The sequence below is a fragment of the Ornithodoros turicata genome, chromosome 3 (assembly GCF_037126465.1).
Source record: "Ornithodoros turicata isolate Travis chromosome 3, ASM3712646v1, whole genome shotgun sequence".
NCBI lineage: Eukaryota > Metazoa > Arthropoda > Arachnida > Ixodida > Argasidae > Ornithodoros > Ornithodoros turicata.
Genome location: NC_088203.1, coordinates 92665371 through 92682312, shown reverse-complemented (window position 1 = coordinate 92682312; position 16942 = coordinate 92665371). Strand labels below are relative to the sequence as shown.

The following is a 16942-nucleotide window of genomic DNA, read 5'->3' as shown; positions in this document are numbered from 1 at the left end:
TGTTATGTGCTGCAAGGATATGTAGTTCCATGAAGGGTTCTCGCATTAACGACACCTGTTGCGGTTTTAAACCTGGGCTCAGTATTTGTTACGTTCTGACTTTTAAACGTTATCGACTCTGTGTCGGTTTCGGTTGTTCAACATTGGTCTATAAAGGCAGCAGTATTTTTTTTGCTTTTTGTGGATATGGCGTGGGGGGGTTGGGGGGGGGGTCCTGCAACGCAGCTTTTTCAAAAGTCCGTAATACTCACCCCTCTGTGTCTTGAAAATTAGAGCCAATTAGCATTATCGAGCAACATTTTTTATCCCCAAATCAGCTACGTCCAGCTGTTTTTATATCTGGTGCAATTTGGCTGTAGGCCTGTGTCATGGCTCATAGTACTATCCACGTAACACAAGCTATTTGGGGTTGGCATCACCTTCTCGGTTTGGAGGTGGTGTTGCGCAATGTTCAGGGGCTTAGCTAATGACTAGATTTGTTAGTCACGATTTCTATAGATCGCTAAAGGGCACAACAGTGAAGTTATATCAGTGTTCGTGGTCTTGTATGCCGTGAGTCGACGTCCTAAGGCTCCCGGGTAATTATAAGTAGAAACGGTGTACTTCACCACTTCTCCTCGAACGATGCTAACTGACGACGATCGCCGAACGGAGACCGAGGCCTGCCGTTCAGGCAAACGGAGTTTCATTACGGATACAATCAACCTTAATGAACCTACCCTCTGCATCACTTCAGTCTATAATGAACTTGGTTGTCCACGACACTGCGCACCATTATTCGGTGCAAATAGTCCCGCCCTGCGCAAGTTATATGAAGGGATATTGACGAACCACAAGCCGACGCATATTTCCAGGTGCTGCTGCGGAGAGCTAAGACGCTGATTTGCGCACCTCATCAAGTACAATCCATACGAGCTCCAACATCTAGTGAAAGCCAGATTTGTACGCATTTGAAGTTTCTTTTTCTTCTTCTTTTGTTCGGGTGAATATTTTTCTTTTTAACGAGCAGCAAGACAAGTATTCGCTGACCTCTTTTAACACTTAAAAAGAAATAATATTGCATTTAAAATACTGTATTTCCCATACTTTTTGTATTTAGTATCTTACTAGTTACTTTTTCATAACATTATTGCATACTATATCTCAAATTGTGTGCTTTACTTTGCTTCATATTACTTTACAGTATTGCATACTTTATTGTGTTGTATACTACTCTCGGTATTTTCTGCTCGGTACTTTAGTTTAGTTATTAGTTCATCACTCGTCTTCGTGCTGCCGCAAACTTCTCAACTCGCAGGAGTATCCTAAATGTATCTTAAGTACTCTTTGAAATACATGACACTCTACTTTAAGTACTTTTATTTTGAGGTATTTTGTACTCTATTTTAATTATATTCTACTCTTTCTACTCAATATCTTGTTTCAAATACTTTTGCGCGGTATTTTGTACATGTCTGGCGAAAACCAGTTGCCACAATTTATTCGAGGGAAAAGTAAGCAGTAGTTTAGTATGGTCACTGATAAGCACAAAAACATCGACGTGTATATTCCAAGGGAACCCATGTTCCCTGTACCATTCAGACTGCGTATTCAGTCAGTCAGTCAGTCGCCTAACTCCTCGGAGCTTGGCACAGTCGAGGACACAGGACATATTGTTGCGTCCTGTGCGCGGTACCCAGTCGGTCGCAGTCGCTTTCAGTGTTCGCTGGCGGCACTGGATTGACGACACTCAGCCAGGGAAAGGAAACAGAAACGGTAGCAGAGACAGAAACGAATATCGCACGCTCAACATAAACGGAAATAATTTACGCTAACAATTCGGTTATGGGACCTGAATTTTCGCGATCCTTTACGGATCCAATTAGATAAAGTTATGAAATAAAGCTGAATGAAGCGAACTAAAGCTATCTGAGAAAGAAAAGCGAAACTTGAGCGATCAAACTGGAACATATAATTAAATCGTATAGTAGACACAAGGAGCATTGTTCTTATATACGCTCATGCTGACTTGCAAGTTGCAAACGTGAGTAACATTCGTGTAAACGATGTTCATATATTAGCTGTTCAAAGAGACCATGTACTATATTTTTGAATAAATGTCGTGTGCACGTATCCCTAAAATCGTCAAAATAGATTTCAGAGTATACTTGTGACGATCTCAAAAAGCGTACAAAAAATAAAATAAAAAAATATATGAGAAGGGAAACAACAAAAGGGCGGGGCTACCGAAAACCGAAACGGAAACCTAGCGGAAACTAACAAACAACAACAACAGTCGATGAAGTGATGATTACATGGGATGATGGAAACTAAAACGGTATAGCCTCTTAAAAAAACGTAGAAGTTTCAGGTGGTGGTGGTGGTGGTGATGGTGAAAGGGCTCGCCGTTGTCGGCCTCACAGGTGTGGGCAACGTCACGACTGACGCCCTGGGGAATGTGCGTCCTGGGGCGACTTCTAAGAGAAGTTTCAGGATAACGTTTCCGAAAACATGATAAGCCAATCACACGATTCCTTTGGAGTGGCTGACATCAAGTTGCTGATATGTGATTGGCTGACCGAGATACGGAATTGGGAACGGAGGGCGCTTACGATTTCCAAAAACTCCCTAACAGTGGTGGTAACTGAATATGGAACAGAAACAAATATGGGCCAGCGACGAAGGTCGCAGACTTGTACGTATCTTGAGTACGTACTCAAAATACAGTATTTTAAATACTTTTTCCGGCATTGTGGTACTCTACTCAATACTTTTTGCAACAAGTATTTTTAAAGTAGTAATTAAAATACTATTTTTAAGTATTTGCTACTCAGTACTCAAAATAGTTTCCTTCCTCTTCAAGCCGTACCCAGCACACTTCCCCGCCGTGTCCAGATTTTCAGCTCACTGAAACTTCCCTGTTTCTTTTTTTTTTTTTATGTGTGTGTGTGGGGGGGGGGGAATTCGCGCATCTGTCATTTATCCTCCTGTACAATAGGCTGGTCCACGCTCGGCCTTGCTTGTCAATAGCCCGACCCGTTTGCCAGAACACTGTTCCTATTGATATTGCTAAGTGAATCCAAAGGGCGATAGGTACAAGAGAATCCTGGCATTTATGTCCTTAGTCGCCAAAGCAATAAACACGCGCCAGAAGCCCCGAAAGACCAGAAAGACCCGAGCTGACATACAGGAGGCATTACGAAGTTATTTTTTTTTTGGGGGGGGGGATATAGGTTTATTGCAAAACAAAACAAACAAACAAACAAACAAAGTTTTGGGTCAGAACATATCACCAAAGTTTACTTGAGTTCACCAAAGTTCGAAAACATTACTTGACTCCAAGAAACGACAGTCTTTCGGTGCTTGACGCCTTAGGCAGTGTGAATTTACGGTTGCTATATAATATCTCTTAAATATCGTAGCGGACAGAGTATGTTGACCGTAAGCGTTAAGGTTTCACGTTAGGTGTTCGACACCTGTAAGTAGTCAGAGCACTTGTTGCATACATATATCTCTCTTTCAATTACTCGCACTACTATTTCTCTATTATTTTTACTCATTTACCTCTACGTTCCGCTTTAAGCTCATTGGATTTGCCGACGTCCACGTTGACGCAGCCTAGACCTCCATGTCTTTTTTTCTTCTTTTTTTTCTTCCTTCATATCCATTTCCAGTCTGTGTAGAACGTTCCATAGAATTCAAGTGAAAGCGAAACAATATATTTTCTTTCTTTTATTTTCTTATTTACTTTCTATTTCTTTTCTCCCAAGAGAAAAGGAAAACTTACATCTGTTTACCTATTCTCATTCGAAGGGTTACATACTCGATACATAGTCGATAAAAAAAGAGAGAAAAAGGCATTTTCGGGCAACCCTGCGAATTTCTTCGTACTCTTCGAAGCCCCACATAGTTCCCGAAAATACTTTCTTCGCGAAAGACCTCGTCCATTATCGCCAGTCGCGTCCTCTTCTCTTTTCACAGCTTTCCTTTGCATCTTTTGACATCGGCTTCCACTTGATCTCAAAATGCAGCTCATCTATGCTGCAAACACGTCGTCGCTCGAGGCCCCTAACCTCCCCCATCACGCTTCGTTGCTTTGATGTGTTCATATCGTGCTATCCAGTGCGATCCATATATGACAGCGACTGCAGCGTGGCTTATCATGTAAATAATATGCAAAGCTTCATCTCCCTTGGGAACTTCACATGCCTTCCAAGGGATGACAGTTCGTCTTTGTGCTCTGGCACATTTTTTTGAAGCAAATTGTGAATCTCTAGACGACCTGGATTACCTGCCGCATGCAGGGCACCGTTCTACCTGTTTATCCGTTTCTCAACTGGACGACGACGTCGTGCTTTGTGTTCGAAAACTCGTTGTGTGTGCGTGTGTATTTTTTTTTCTTAGTATACCTTATGTTGACTAAGGTACTATCCAAATCCCGCTTTCGATATCAACATTTTATCAGTTTCGATGCAGTGCACGCGTTTTTACACATCTTGCTCCCAAGATGGCGATGGTGATGTGATAAAAAAAAAGGGGGACGCGCGTTTCGACGAAGTCGAACTGGCTACCCCAGTGCGCTTACAGCTCTCCTATTTCCGTGCTTATTGTTGCTTGTAGCTGTATAATACTGATTCATTTTGTTGACTGAACATTGAATATGACTTACTTATTAGTGTGATGGTTTTGTGTTGAACAGACGCATGCAATTATTTACTATTTCCCACGCACTGTATAGTAAAATCGACTCCTTTGTCCAGAATTACGGGACAAAGTCCAGATAATGGTTTCACCCGCAAGTCCGGCATATGGTGTTTATATTTCCCGCCTTTGCTTGAAGAATCGGGTTGCAAAGACTCGATCGTCACTACATATAGTTGTTTTCGTAATGAATCGGGTCAAAAATGTTGAGGAATGAGGCTAGTGCACATGACGTCACGCGCAGCCTTTGAGCCACGTGACATTGGAAAACATGGGGATGCGTCACAGGCGTCATACTGCGGCCCGAATGAGGCGACAGCGTGTATTTTTGCAGCTTCCTCTCGGAATTGCACGCGTGCCTCAACAACTAATGGCAAGCCCTCCTACTGTGACTCCGATGCGGCAGTATGTTTTCCAATGCCACGTGACGAAACGTGACGTCACTGCACAAGCCTTTCGACGGCTCGCGGCAGCTGCCGAAGACACGAAACTCTACTTGTACAATATGTATCGAAAGTTCTCGCACTCTTTGCTTAATAATGCATGGTGGTGGGACGGGAAGAGTGTAAAAGAAAGGCACGCTATACCTAAGTTAGTGCACCTTAGAAAGCGGCTCGTTCGCAGCAGGTAGTTCCCATGTGTTCCATTACACCATAATGAAGTATTAAACTTGCGGTGCATATTTCATGTTGTGAAACTGGAGCTCGACAGCCTTCCCAGTGTACGGAAAAGATGGGCGACGTGAAACATGCAGTGAAGGAGGGTGAGGCAGAAAAAAAGAAGGCATGTTTCACCAGCTATTCTTGTAAATTTCAACAAGTTGAGTAAAGTGGAATGAACTGAAACTATATTAATGGAACTGTTCTGGAAGACAGGGGCCCCATCGCGGGCGGCAAGGGAGGGGTTTCTCCCCCTCCCTCCCCCGGCTTCAGCAAGTATACATTGCGGTTGCTACACAATCACAAATTATGATTCCTTTTTATTTCTCTCTCTCTCTCTGCGTTCCAGAAACGTAGGATTTCAAAGCAATAGTTACGGGCGCAGTCGCTGCACAGAATTAGATGCAGAACCCGTATCGTGAAAACTACCACCTCAACCATTCTGCCGTCCCCCCCCCCCCCAAAATTGGAAAACGTCCTAGAGGCACCCATGCTGAAAGACATTACATTAAGTAGAGGTCAGCCTTGTTTGCTTGTTTTTACGTTGCGGCATGTTTTGTATTGAAGCCCAGTAAAGTTCAGTTGAAGTAGCACAGAGCTGTACGTAACGCGTTACAAGGAACTCGTTACTTGGCAACGCGTTACTTTTTCTGGTAACGAAGTGACGACTTCGTTACTTTTCAAAAATGTGTAACTGGTAACGGAATTCATTCAAAAATTTGGTTAAAAAAAACGCGTTATCCGTTATTTTTTTGTGCACGTTCCTCCAACGTATGATGGCAGGCGACGCGGCACAGCAAAATTTTCCCGTGCTCCGCGGCCTGTGAGCACGTGGCTAGTGCGTGGGCCACGGGACCTTCTGGGCGTTTTTTTCTTCACGGCATATCACATCTGCCCATGAATAACAGCGTGTTCAGAGAATAAAAGACCAGCATTCTGGTTCGTATTTGTTCAAGGTCGATTTAGCTCCATTTGAGAAATGTTACACGTTGCTATAATCGCCAGCCATCCGCAAGACGCCCTTTCTTGCTTGTAACATGTGACACAACTCGAGTAGGGATCGTCAGGGAACTGCTCCAGAGAGAACTTTGCGGCGCCCCGCCAACGTCAGCGAAGACACCTGGGAAGGCAGCCACAACATCAAGCTCCTGTGGAGACGACTTTTTCATGCTTGCACGTGATCTTGTACGGCCGGGTGGTGAAGATGCTGTGCACCCTGAGCTCACTGGCTTTCTAGCAACTCCGGCAGATTGCACGCTCTCGAAGATGAAGGCAGACTTCCGGCGACTTCACGACCTATTCTCGAGGGTGAACACCGCTCTTCTTTCGAGTGCGTCCGTGCAGCGCCTCTTTAGCTGTGCGGCATATATTTTCACAAGGAAACGTGCAAACCTCTCTGACCTCAATTTTGAATATCAGTTATTACTGAAATGTAATGGTCCATATATCGCCTACTATGAATAAAATATGAGACACTCCTACAGTCCCGCTCATGCTTCTTCAGTAACGCGATGAGTAACGTGAATGTAACTCTTTACTTCCAGGTAACGGGAACGCGTTCTTTATGATTGTTGGGTAACGTATTCCGTTCTTTATTTTTCGACGTAACGAGTAACGGCATTCAGTTCCTTTTCTTCGGTAACGCTACATGTCTGTTTAGTAGCATTGGTAGTAGCTTTTTCTTGCCGAGTCTTTTAGAAAAGTATTGTCCAGTGTTCGGGCACGCGTTGTTTTCCTTTGTTATGCTAACTAGTTAGTAAGTAGTGTCGGTAATATAGCTCAAGGGGCAGTGTTGTACATGTCAGGTTTTTATTGCTTGTTCTTTATCTACTGGCCTCCGTGGCTCGGTTGGTAGAGCGTTCGAACGGCCGAGGACGCCGGTAACTTATTGGTGGAAGGGTACAAGCTTACTTTGACACTCCGTCTTCGGCGAGGGACGTTAAATGCACTTTAGGTTATATACGTTAAATATCCTCAGGGGAGCAAAGTTAATCCACAGACCGACCGCTGTAGCACCGCTCATGTTCATCGTTGTCTCGCGACGTAAGGTCACGAATTATTATTTTCATTATCATTCTTTATCTTTTCGCATTGTCCAATAAACACGCAGTACAATTCATACTCAAAAACTACCATCATTAAGATGAAGCTGTTGTTGTTTATAATCGAATATATCTGAACAGCGAACACTAACAGAAAAAAAAAAAGAAAAAAAAGGTTAGTTTTGTAGCGGTTTCACCACTGGCTACCTTCTGATTCTTGGTCTCGATCATTTAATGGTACAATACGAAAAAAAAAACTTCAAATAAATCTAAAAAATCAGCACTATTAACGCTTAACAGTTACTTAATGCACACACATTAATACTTGGCTGCTCAATTTGTGAACAGATCAACCAGCGATTGAACGTCCAATGATTTAGCCCTTACGACGCCTTTAACTTTATCAGAATTTATCAGAGTCTAATTTCAAAAGGGTTTCTGTGGAGACCTTCTCGCGGAGTTCGCCCATCGATTTTCAGCCACACTAATCTCCGTCCACGAATCACCATTTTGAAAATCAAAGCTCCCCTATATAGGAACACTCAAGTTGAACAACCCTGCCTGGTTGAAGGAGATATTGCGTTTGCTTCCCGCCCACTCAACGGCGCGCGAAATGCAGACAATTCAAAGCAAAAGAGGGACGGGTGGAATTGACACGAGACTTAAAGGTCGCTCAAATATAGACGGGCGATCAGGCAGAAACAGTCTTGACATACACTGGGACTTAATTAGTGCTTGCGCCGCAGGTTTTCTGTTAGTTCAGCAGAGGGTGATGTTTACTTTTCGGGCCCTTTTTATTTTTTTATTTTTAATAGGAGTACACAATCTGTGGTGTTGACACTGCGAGTTCTTTGTAAGGTTTTTTTTCGTGAACTGTATCTATTTTTCTTGCCAGCGGAAAAGATTGATGTAGTTACAGTATTCAAATTGGTGTTTATATGTAGGGTTCCACCTTTTCGGGTTCTATTTTTTGTGGGATTCGGCGTATGTTTTTTCGATGTTTTTTCTGGCGTGTACATGGTCTACCCGGCAGTTATCGGCGAATAGAAATCACAATGTAATTGCCGCACGACGCTCAATCAACATGGCGTTGTTCGCTGAGGTGGCGGTTTTACGGCTAACGGACAAGTAAACGAACATTTTTCACAACCATGGTATTTCTGTATGGTTTTCTGATCTGCATCAACAACTTGCTGGGCATGTGCAGCAATTTATCTCTGTCATCGTTCCTGGAATGTCCCTCTCTATTCGGTGTTTTTCTATTATCATCGAAGGAGAGAAAATCTACGCAGCGTATGTTTTTCGGCGTTTTTTGATTAAAACTGAAAACACGGAACCCTACTTATGTGTTTTTTATGGACTCGTAATGAAGTATATCTAGTAGATTAGTGCGAATTTTGCGAGGGAGCGAATTGAAGAGCAGGATTGGTGTTTAGTAGCCCAGGCGAAAACAAAAAGAAGAAAAGGTACGTTAAACAATCGATTTGATTAATTTGATTTGATCTTAAGAAATAATAAAATGAAGATTTCGGCTTCGACAATCGACAATCGACATACGAGCTATTCTCATATGTTTCTTTCTCAGAGTTTGGCTATATATGTTGCCGTATTTTCGTGCACTTTCGTTGCACTATACCTTGCAAAGCCGATGTATGTGAGAATGCTTGAGGACGAATGGGTTTTGATTCAAGTGGGCCTTTGAGAAAGGGTACAGTTAGGGAATGTAAGTGCAGTACCTCACATAAAACCTCCTCCTCCTGCATCGACATGTTGCTTTCTCCGAATGTGAGAGCGAATGTGGAAAGAGTAAGCTAGTAGCGACGCCTTGGTACGACGCCTGTCGAGGTGCCTTTCTTCCGCCCGCGAACTAGCAAGCTACCCCTACGAATCCAGCTGCAGGAGCAGTGTTTCTTCGTTGCATTTAATAAAGAGCTTCAGTGGATCGTAACAGTAAGATGCCGCGCGTTGAATGGCCGACGGTGAAAAAGCGCACGCTACCGGACTGCCGCACACAAGCCCCGCAAGCTCTTTCCGAACTCCCCAGAACGCTCTCGGCGCAAGAGTCACCTAGCGGTCGTCTGCGACTGAGTGATACGACATCGACAGCCGAAATGTAAAAATAACGAGGTGCTATTAAAGGTTATTGAGGAGAAAGCTACCATATTGCTTTATATACCAGGAAAAAGCCACATTTAAACTCAACTTCCTCGTTTGTGTCCACCACGTTCAACTTACTGCTGTGGTCCTCATTCACGTTAGTTTGTTTAACTTCCTCGTCGCACTATCGGGTATCGAACACGATACCTGGTAAACATCCGGGACTCCTGGTACGCATTTCGTAACAATTTGCACGAGCCTAATCCATGCCGGTATAAGCTATATAGGTGTACAGCTGGCAGCATGGTATTCTGGAGTCGAAACACAGTTAGCCCGTGTAATTTCAACCCCATAAGGTGACCTTCACTTTAATTGAAGCGTAGAAAGCATCCAACGTAAAGTGGGGAAATCATTCTACGAGAGGTCGAGGACAACGCAGTTACGGTCAGTACGTTTATAAAGCGGTAAATACCGGCCCTTCATTACGGAATACATTCCGCGTCCTGTTGCCTCCAATTTCGAACTGTCCAATTTCCGAGTCCGGTAGCTTTGCTAAGTTGTTTTTCGCTGAGTGGGCTCGCGTGCAAGATTGGCAATGTTCGCTAAGGTTGATGGGAAAAGCGTGGGTGATATATGACGGGCACTCACCGTATACGGCTGCACACTGTAAACTGAAAAACACCCTTATGGGTGTAAATGGCTTGTCCTATAACTGACACCTCTTTTTACACCATATGGTCTTAGAACACCCTTTTCAGAGGGTGTATTCTGTGTAAGACACCCTTTGAAAGGGTGCTTTTCCTTGAAAATGCTTTCTTTTGCACCCTTTAAACACCCTTCTAGGAGGGTGTAAAGTTGTTAAACACCCTCCTAAAAGGGTGCAAAGTTGTTAAACACCCTCCTAAAAGGGTGTTCAAAGGGTGCAAAAGAAGGCATTTTCAAGGAAAAGCACCCTTTCAAAGGGTGTCTTACACAGAATACACCCTCTGAAAAGGGTGTTCTAAGACCATATGGTGTAAAAAGAGGTGTCAGTTATAGGACAAGCCATTTACACCCACAAGGGTGTTTTTCAGTTTACAGTGCACATGCTGAGGCAGACCACGCGCGTGTAGTCGGCTTCTAAAAAAGTATGTGGCATATTTGCCCGCTAGAGGTGGAAGGTCCGCATTTTAATGACGCAAATAGCTCCTGCAAATCGGGTTATGTAACAACAACAACATATATATTGTGATGATGAAGTGGGGAGGTTTTCCACTCTAGGAGCGGGTTATGTAAACTTTCTGCGTTGTGATGGGATTACTGTGTGGTGCATGTAGAGGGTAAATTTAGCAATCGTTCCGCAATTTTTGATCACGTCGTAAAAATGCAAGATGGGGCTATCACGCTTCAAGCTTTGCAAACTTATTTCGTTGCTTTCATTTCTGCCAATTTTCATTCGTTACTTTTAAAGTGTTATCGCGCTGTAAAAACAAAGCCACAAATTTCTGCGAAATCTCTCCCCATGCCATTTGAATAACCTGTCTCGCTCAAAACAGCCATTTTTTTTATCTAGTGTGTGCTTCTCGTTCACATCACCGCACACAGGTGGCAATACCTACGACAACGTAACATGCTCTCGTTAATGACCCATCAGGTTGTGACGTGCACTTGGAGTTATCGTCTCACTACGGGTAGCAATCAAGGAGGTATTAGCGGTGTTTTCCTGAGTTAGAGAACATCCCAACCTCAACGTGCCGCTTATTTCTGTATTCACGAATATTCAACGATTGTTCGAAACGTATGGTGAGATTACAGAACAGACAGCCCACAGTATGTGTGTGAAATGAACTGTCGGCACCGTTGATAAGATTTACAGAACTATGTGGAAGCTGGGATGCTGGGAACGTGTCAAAGTGAAAAGCACACCAGAAACACACTTGACCGACAGTTTTGCAGGATTGTCTATTACATAACCGTTCTTTAAAACAATTTTAGAAGACACCTTAAACGCTGACGCGTGTGCGTTACGCAACCGTGGAGGCAGCGTGCGTATCAAGGTCGCGTAAAGCGAGACGTCGGCTGGAGCTGGACGACGCCCTCCTAATCAGCCCTCAGGCGTACGCTGCGACCTAGATAACACGTTTTAATCGGCTTCGAACTGGAACGTAAGGGCTTTGCAAGTGTGGCTCGTTGGTCTAGGGGTATGATTCTCGCTTTGGGTGCGAGAGGTCCCGGGTTCAAATCCCGGACGGGCCCATATTTTTTTCAAGGGGTACCGTTTAGCGAAACAAGTAATACGAGGTCCTGTTATCGTTCGTACGCTTTTTTGCGTGCGTTTTGTCTCAGATTGTCGTACCGCCTCGATTATCTGCTTACTTATGTATTTATTTATTTATAAATATTTACTTTTATTTTGTTTTCTTTTCAACTAAAATGGAGCTACACTGCGCGCACTACAACTGTTGTTAATTTTTTTAGCAGTCTACAGAACCATCATAGCAAAATTATTCACACGTGGATTCGTGAACATTATATGGACTTTTATACGTCTATATTTGGTATCTGCGGCGCGACATGATAAATTCACTGACCAAATTCGACTGGGAAAAGGGTTTCTTTCTTCTGTTGTATGGAAGAGATAATTGGCAACCTGACAACAGGCCGAGCACTCAACGTGCCTTGAGGTAGGCGGCAGGAACTCAAGCAGCAAGGATGCAAGGGCTGTTTTCTAGCATGCCATTTCAACCACCCAACTCGTAACCCCATAACGTGCACTGGCCTCCACTGGTGGGCATGGACCATCAACGATACGCATTGTTAAAATATATTTTATTTTTTTAGGGAAATTGAATGTAGCCCTATATAAATTCAGTATGAAACAGGTCAATTAAATTTTATTTGGGTTTCCACCCTGTCAACTTTGTTTACGTAAAGTCTCTCTGCACCCCAGACACAGGGTAATGTTGCACATACCATTAAATTTTACGATAATTACTACTATATTAACTATTTCTGCTTTGCAGCAAGTATATCTGATCTGTTGGTGCTACATGACGGCACGATTCAAAGCCGCTAAGTTATGCGGCGTTTTCCGTACGAAACTTGTTTCAGCGACCTAATTTGCTGTTTCCCGCGTGGCTATTTAGCCCTGTACATTCTTTTGTGTGGCTCGTTGGTCTAGGGGTATGATTCTCGCTTTGGGTGCGAGAGGTCCCGGGTTCAAATCCCGGACGGGCCCATTTACTATTTTTATTCTCTGCGGAGCAATTTCTCTGTAAAATGGGTATTACTTGTTCCTCTATGATTTTACCTTGAGCATCAAATGCGATGAAACACTAGTATACGAACTAGAAAAGAGCACCATATTTAAAAAATAAATTTTGACAAGCTACGTTCCCGTGATTTCTCTTACAACATATGGAACAGGAGGTTGCCAGCACATGAGGTATCCAGGCGTTGTACCGTACCCACTATGGTAGATAAGTCCGCCCACATGGAGACAATCATAGCCGGAGCAGGACTCATGTAGGTGAACATAATTACTCTCCGAGTACCCTGCCTGTGTTACGTGTCAGCGACTACAGTTACTACAGGACACTATTACAATACATTATTCAAATCAGTGCCAGTACCACACTCTTAATTCGGTACCCTTTATTGTAACTTTTAGCATTGTGTAACCTTTATATAGACGTAGATTTCCAAATATCATAGAGGTTACACGTCCGATACCTCTATTTAGAGGTTAAACACGACTGGTAACGTGCCATTGGAGGAGCAATAGAGGTTACTTCAGAGTTCAACGGAAATCAAATTCCTATAAATGTACCCTTTATAGGAACGTTGTAACTTCTACACGAATTCCGCGTTTGAATTTCCTTCGTTTGTTTTTGTTGTTTCTTTGCAAGGTAACCTGTATAAAAGGTACTGCTCAAAAGTAACTGTGTTCTCGTTCAAGCCGCACATTCAATCATTCAGTACGAGAGTTTCGGATCAGTGTGCGTTATGTTATTGTGTCTCTGATGCGTCTGTACGAACTGCGGATCGTGTTCAGAATTGTGAAGAAAGCACAACGTTGAAGTGATGGAACTTTATCAGGGTATTTCTACGGTATGTTCACTACAGAGTTTACGTAGTTACGTTTTTGCTGGACAGTCTAGGAACACTAATCGCAGCACCGTCTGTCTCTTCAACACGGTTCAACGGTTCAACGCAGTGTGTGTGTGTGTTACGTCCGTTATTTGCTTAGTCCTTTGTCATCCTTGTGTTTTACTTCTTGGTTTGCTTCTGATTAACCATAGCCGCGTCGCTGATGTGTCATTCTGACATATCAGAAAGGAATAGAAATGTTTTCGGCGTACTGGGAGAGGAAGTTGCAACAACGTGAGGACTGTAAAGAGTATACCTCCTTGAAACTGAATGTCGTCCACCACAGCTGAAGTGTTGGTATTGTGACGTCCTCGTGCTCTTGCGTCAGCTGTAGTTCCAGGTTTGCAAATTAAATAATACGTATGCTCCAGTTGCAATTATTTCTTTCTTTCATTTGTTGTACATGTGAATCTGTACATGTAGTGATCAATCGCTTTTCGCCACTGGATGCCTTTAGATGAATTACGTATATTATAGCCATGTGTTGCGAATGACAGTATGCTTTCTGCACTGATGAGAACTCATATTGAGCACCATTTGTTCTGTAGCGTTCTACCATCACGTTCCACGTGACCTTCCGACGCCACTCGCTCAAACGTCGCCCACCTACGCATTGCTGATGAAGGCCCAATAAGGCCGAAACAGCTGTCCAGTGCTGGTGTGGCGACGTTTGGGACTTATAAACATATGTTCAACGTGCAGCCAAAGAGCCTATGCTATTTTTTTTTCACTTAATACTTTACTGGCTTCGCACTGGGCTTTCAGAGGTGAGTTTCTCACCCTGACGGGAGGACATCACGTTCCACGTGACCTTCCGACGCCACTCGCTCAAACGTCGCCCACCTACGCATTGCTGATGAAGGCCCAATAAGGCCGAAACAGCTGTCCAGTGCTGGTGTGGCGACGTTTGGGACTTATAAACATATGTTCAACGTGCAGCCAAAGAGCCTATGCTATTTTTTTTTCACTTAATACTTTACTGGCTTCGCACTGGGCTTTCAGAGGTGAGTTTCTCACCCTGACGGGAGGACATCACGTTCCACGTGACCTTCCGACGCCACTCGCTCAAACGTCGCCCACCTACGCATTGCTGATGAAGGCCCAATAAGGCCGAAACAGCTGTCCAGTGCTGGTGTGGCGACGTTTGGGACTTATAAACATATGTTCAACGTGCAGCCAAAGAGCCTATGCTATTTTTTTTTTCACTTAATACTTTACTGGCTTCGCACTGGGCTTTCAGAGGTGAGTTTCTCACCCTGACGGGAGGACATCACGTTCCACGTGACCTTCCGACGCCACTCGCTCAAACGTCGCCCACCTACGCATTGCTGATGAAGGCCCAATAAGACCGAAACAGCTGTCCAGTGCTGGTGTGGCGACGTTTGGGACTTATAAACATATGTTCAACGTGCAGCCAAAGAGCCTATGCTATTTTTTTTTCACTTAATACTTTACTGGCTTCGCACTGGGCTCTCAGAGGTGAGTTTCTCACCCTGACGGGAGGACATCACGTTCCACGTGACCTTCCGACGCCACTCGCTCAAACGTCGCCCACCTACGCATTGCTGATGAAGGCCCAATAAGGCCGAAACAGCTGTCCAGTGCTGGTGTGGCGACGTTTGGGACTTATAAACATATTATGGATCCTGTTTGACAGTGCTGCTGTGAACTCCGCCGCGTTCTGTATTGCCTGAGTTGATGAAGAGCGCAAGTTGTACATTGTTGCTGCGTGCTTGACGACGCCTCCAACTCCATCGCACGCATTTTTGCCGTGACCCGTAGCCGAAAAAATCCATCTCTTGGCGGTGGCATTACGACTCATCTCAGAGTACTGGAACCTGTTTTTAAAATGAGCGGTTGCCCCATCGGAGACGTATACTGCGCTCCCATACAGAGGGCCGTGGTCTTCCATGTGCTTTTCGATGGTCGACAAACAAATGAGGGCTGCCGCGCTATCATGTCGGGTGTCGTCGGATATGACGGCGTAGCAGCGACCTCCAGAGGATGCAGTCGCTACGCACGTCAAGAGTGAAATTTGGTTTTTATGCCAATGGTAACTTTGAATCTCTTTCGGCCAGTTTTCGGTAAGGTCAAAATGAAGCACGACATGACCAGACCTCACAGCATACCAGCTCCGGTGGCGCAGCGGTAACGCGTGCGCTTGGAGACTGGGAGGTCCGCGGTTCGAATCCGCGGGCCGGCTGTGCCGTCTGGGGTTTTTCCTGGGTTTCCCTCAGATGTGTAATAGGCGTATGCCGGCACAGTTCCCCTGAAGTCGGCCCATGGACGCAGCTATCCTCCCCCCGAGCGGATTCCGCTCGGTCTTCCACTTCACCCTTTCCTCTCCTCCTCTCCACCACCTTTCCCTTCCCGAGAAACATGCCGCCTAATCAGGCAGGCAGACCTCTCGGGTTCCTCCAAACGACACTCCTCCTCCTCCTCCTCCTCCACCTCACAGCACACTTCTCCCGATGTATGGCTTCCCGCTGAATCTTCCTCACATAATCGTGATTCACAAAAGTAACGACCCTGCGCTGCCGACTCTTTGTGTTTCCTCCTTTCTTTCCTTTCGTTTCTCTTTTCTTTTCCTTTCCTTTCTTTTTGTTTCTTTTCTTTTCCTTCCCTTTCGTTCTGTTTCTTGTTTTCTTTCCCTTTCCTTTCTTTCTGTTGCTTTTTGTTTTCTTTCTTTCCTCTGTTTCGATCCCCCTTTTTCTTTTTCCTTCCTTTTCTTTTTCGTTTGCCCCTTCCTCCTTTTTTTTTCGGAATAGCAAGCCGGCTCTTTGCCTGGCTAACCTTTCCTTTCTTTTTTTCTTAATAAACATATCCCCCCCCCCCCCCCTGCGCTGCAAACAGCGAGGAATTCGCTCACCGATACTGTCCGTGTTAGTAGTCCTCCGTTCTCCCATGTAGCAAACAGGATCTCCTCATCGTCGGGGATACCTAAACTTTCTGGTGTCAGGGCTTCCGGACCGGGACACTGGTCACAGTCTCCCGAGAGGCATGCTTCAGAGTCGATGTCGCAGACGCACATATTGATGATCTCCTGTAACGTCAGCTCTTTCTCGCTGTTGTTTATGGCCGCTGTCGTCGTTAATTCAAAGTTTGCGCAATATGTACACACGCATTCTTCCCTGCAGGGACTTAAACTGACCCATATCGGTCGAATTGAGTAGAACTTGCTTGGGCTGAGCTTCACATCAGGATATTTTATTTTAAATTTCCTATACGCTTCGCGGATAGAACAGGTCATATAACGTTTTGCTTTAGTGGTCTTCTGTCCGCCTTCCTTTACTTGTACGACGTCTCTTGCTCTTGGGCTCTGGACGGAGCAGTCTA

At 44.5% G+C, this 16942-nt stretch overlaps 1 protein-coding gene and 2 non-coding genes across 4 annotated transcripts in view; all 3 read left to right on the top strand.

Annotated features, from left to right (window-relative positions):
• LOC135388836 (neuronal acetylcholine receptor subunit alpha-10-like) overlaps nucleotides 1–16942 on the top strand; it is a 190157-nt gene that overhangs the window by 148844 nt on the left and 24371 nt on the right. The gene's annotated exons all lie outside the window — the stretch shown is intronic.
• Trnap-ugg (transfer RNA proline (anticodon UGG)) lies at nucleotides 11642–11713 on the top strand. Its single transcript has one exon. It is a non-coding gene; the product is annotated as a tRNA-Pro (tRNA).
• Nucleotides 12624–12695, top strand: Trnap-ugg (transfer RNA proline (anticodon UGG)). Its single transcript has one exon. It is a non-coding gene; the product is annotated as a tRNA-Pro (tRNA).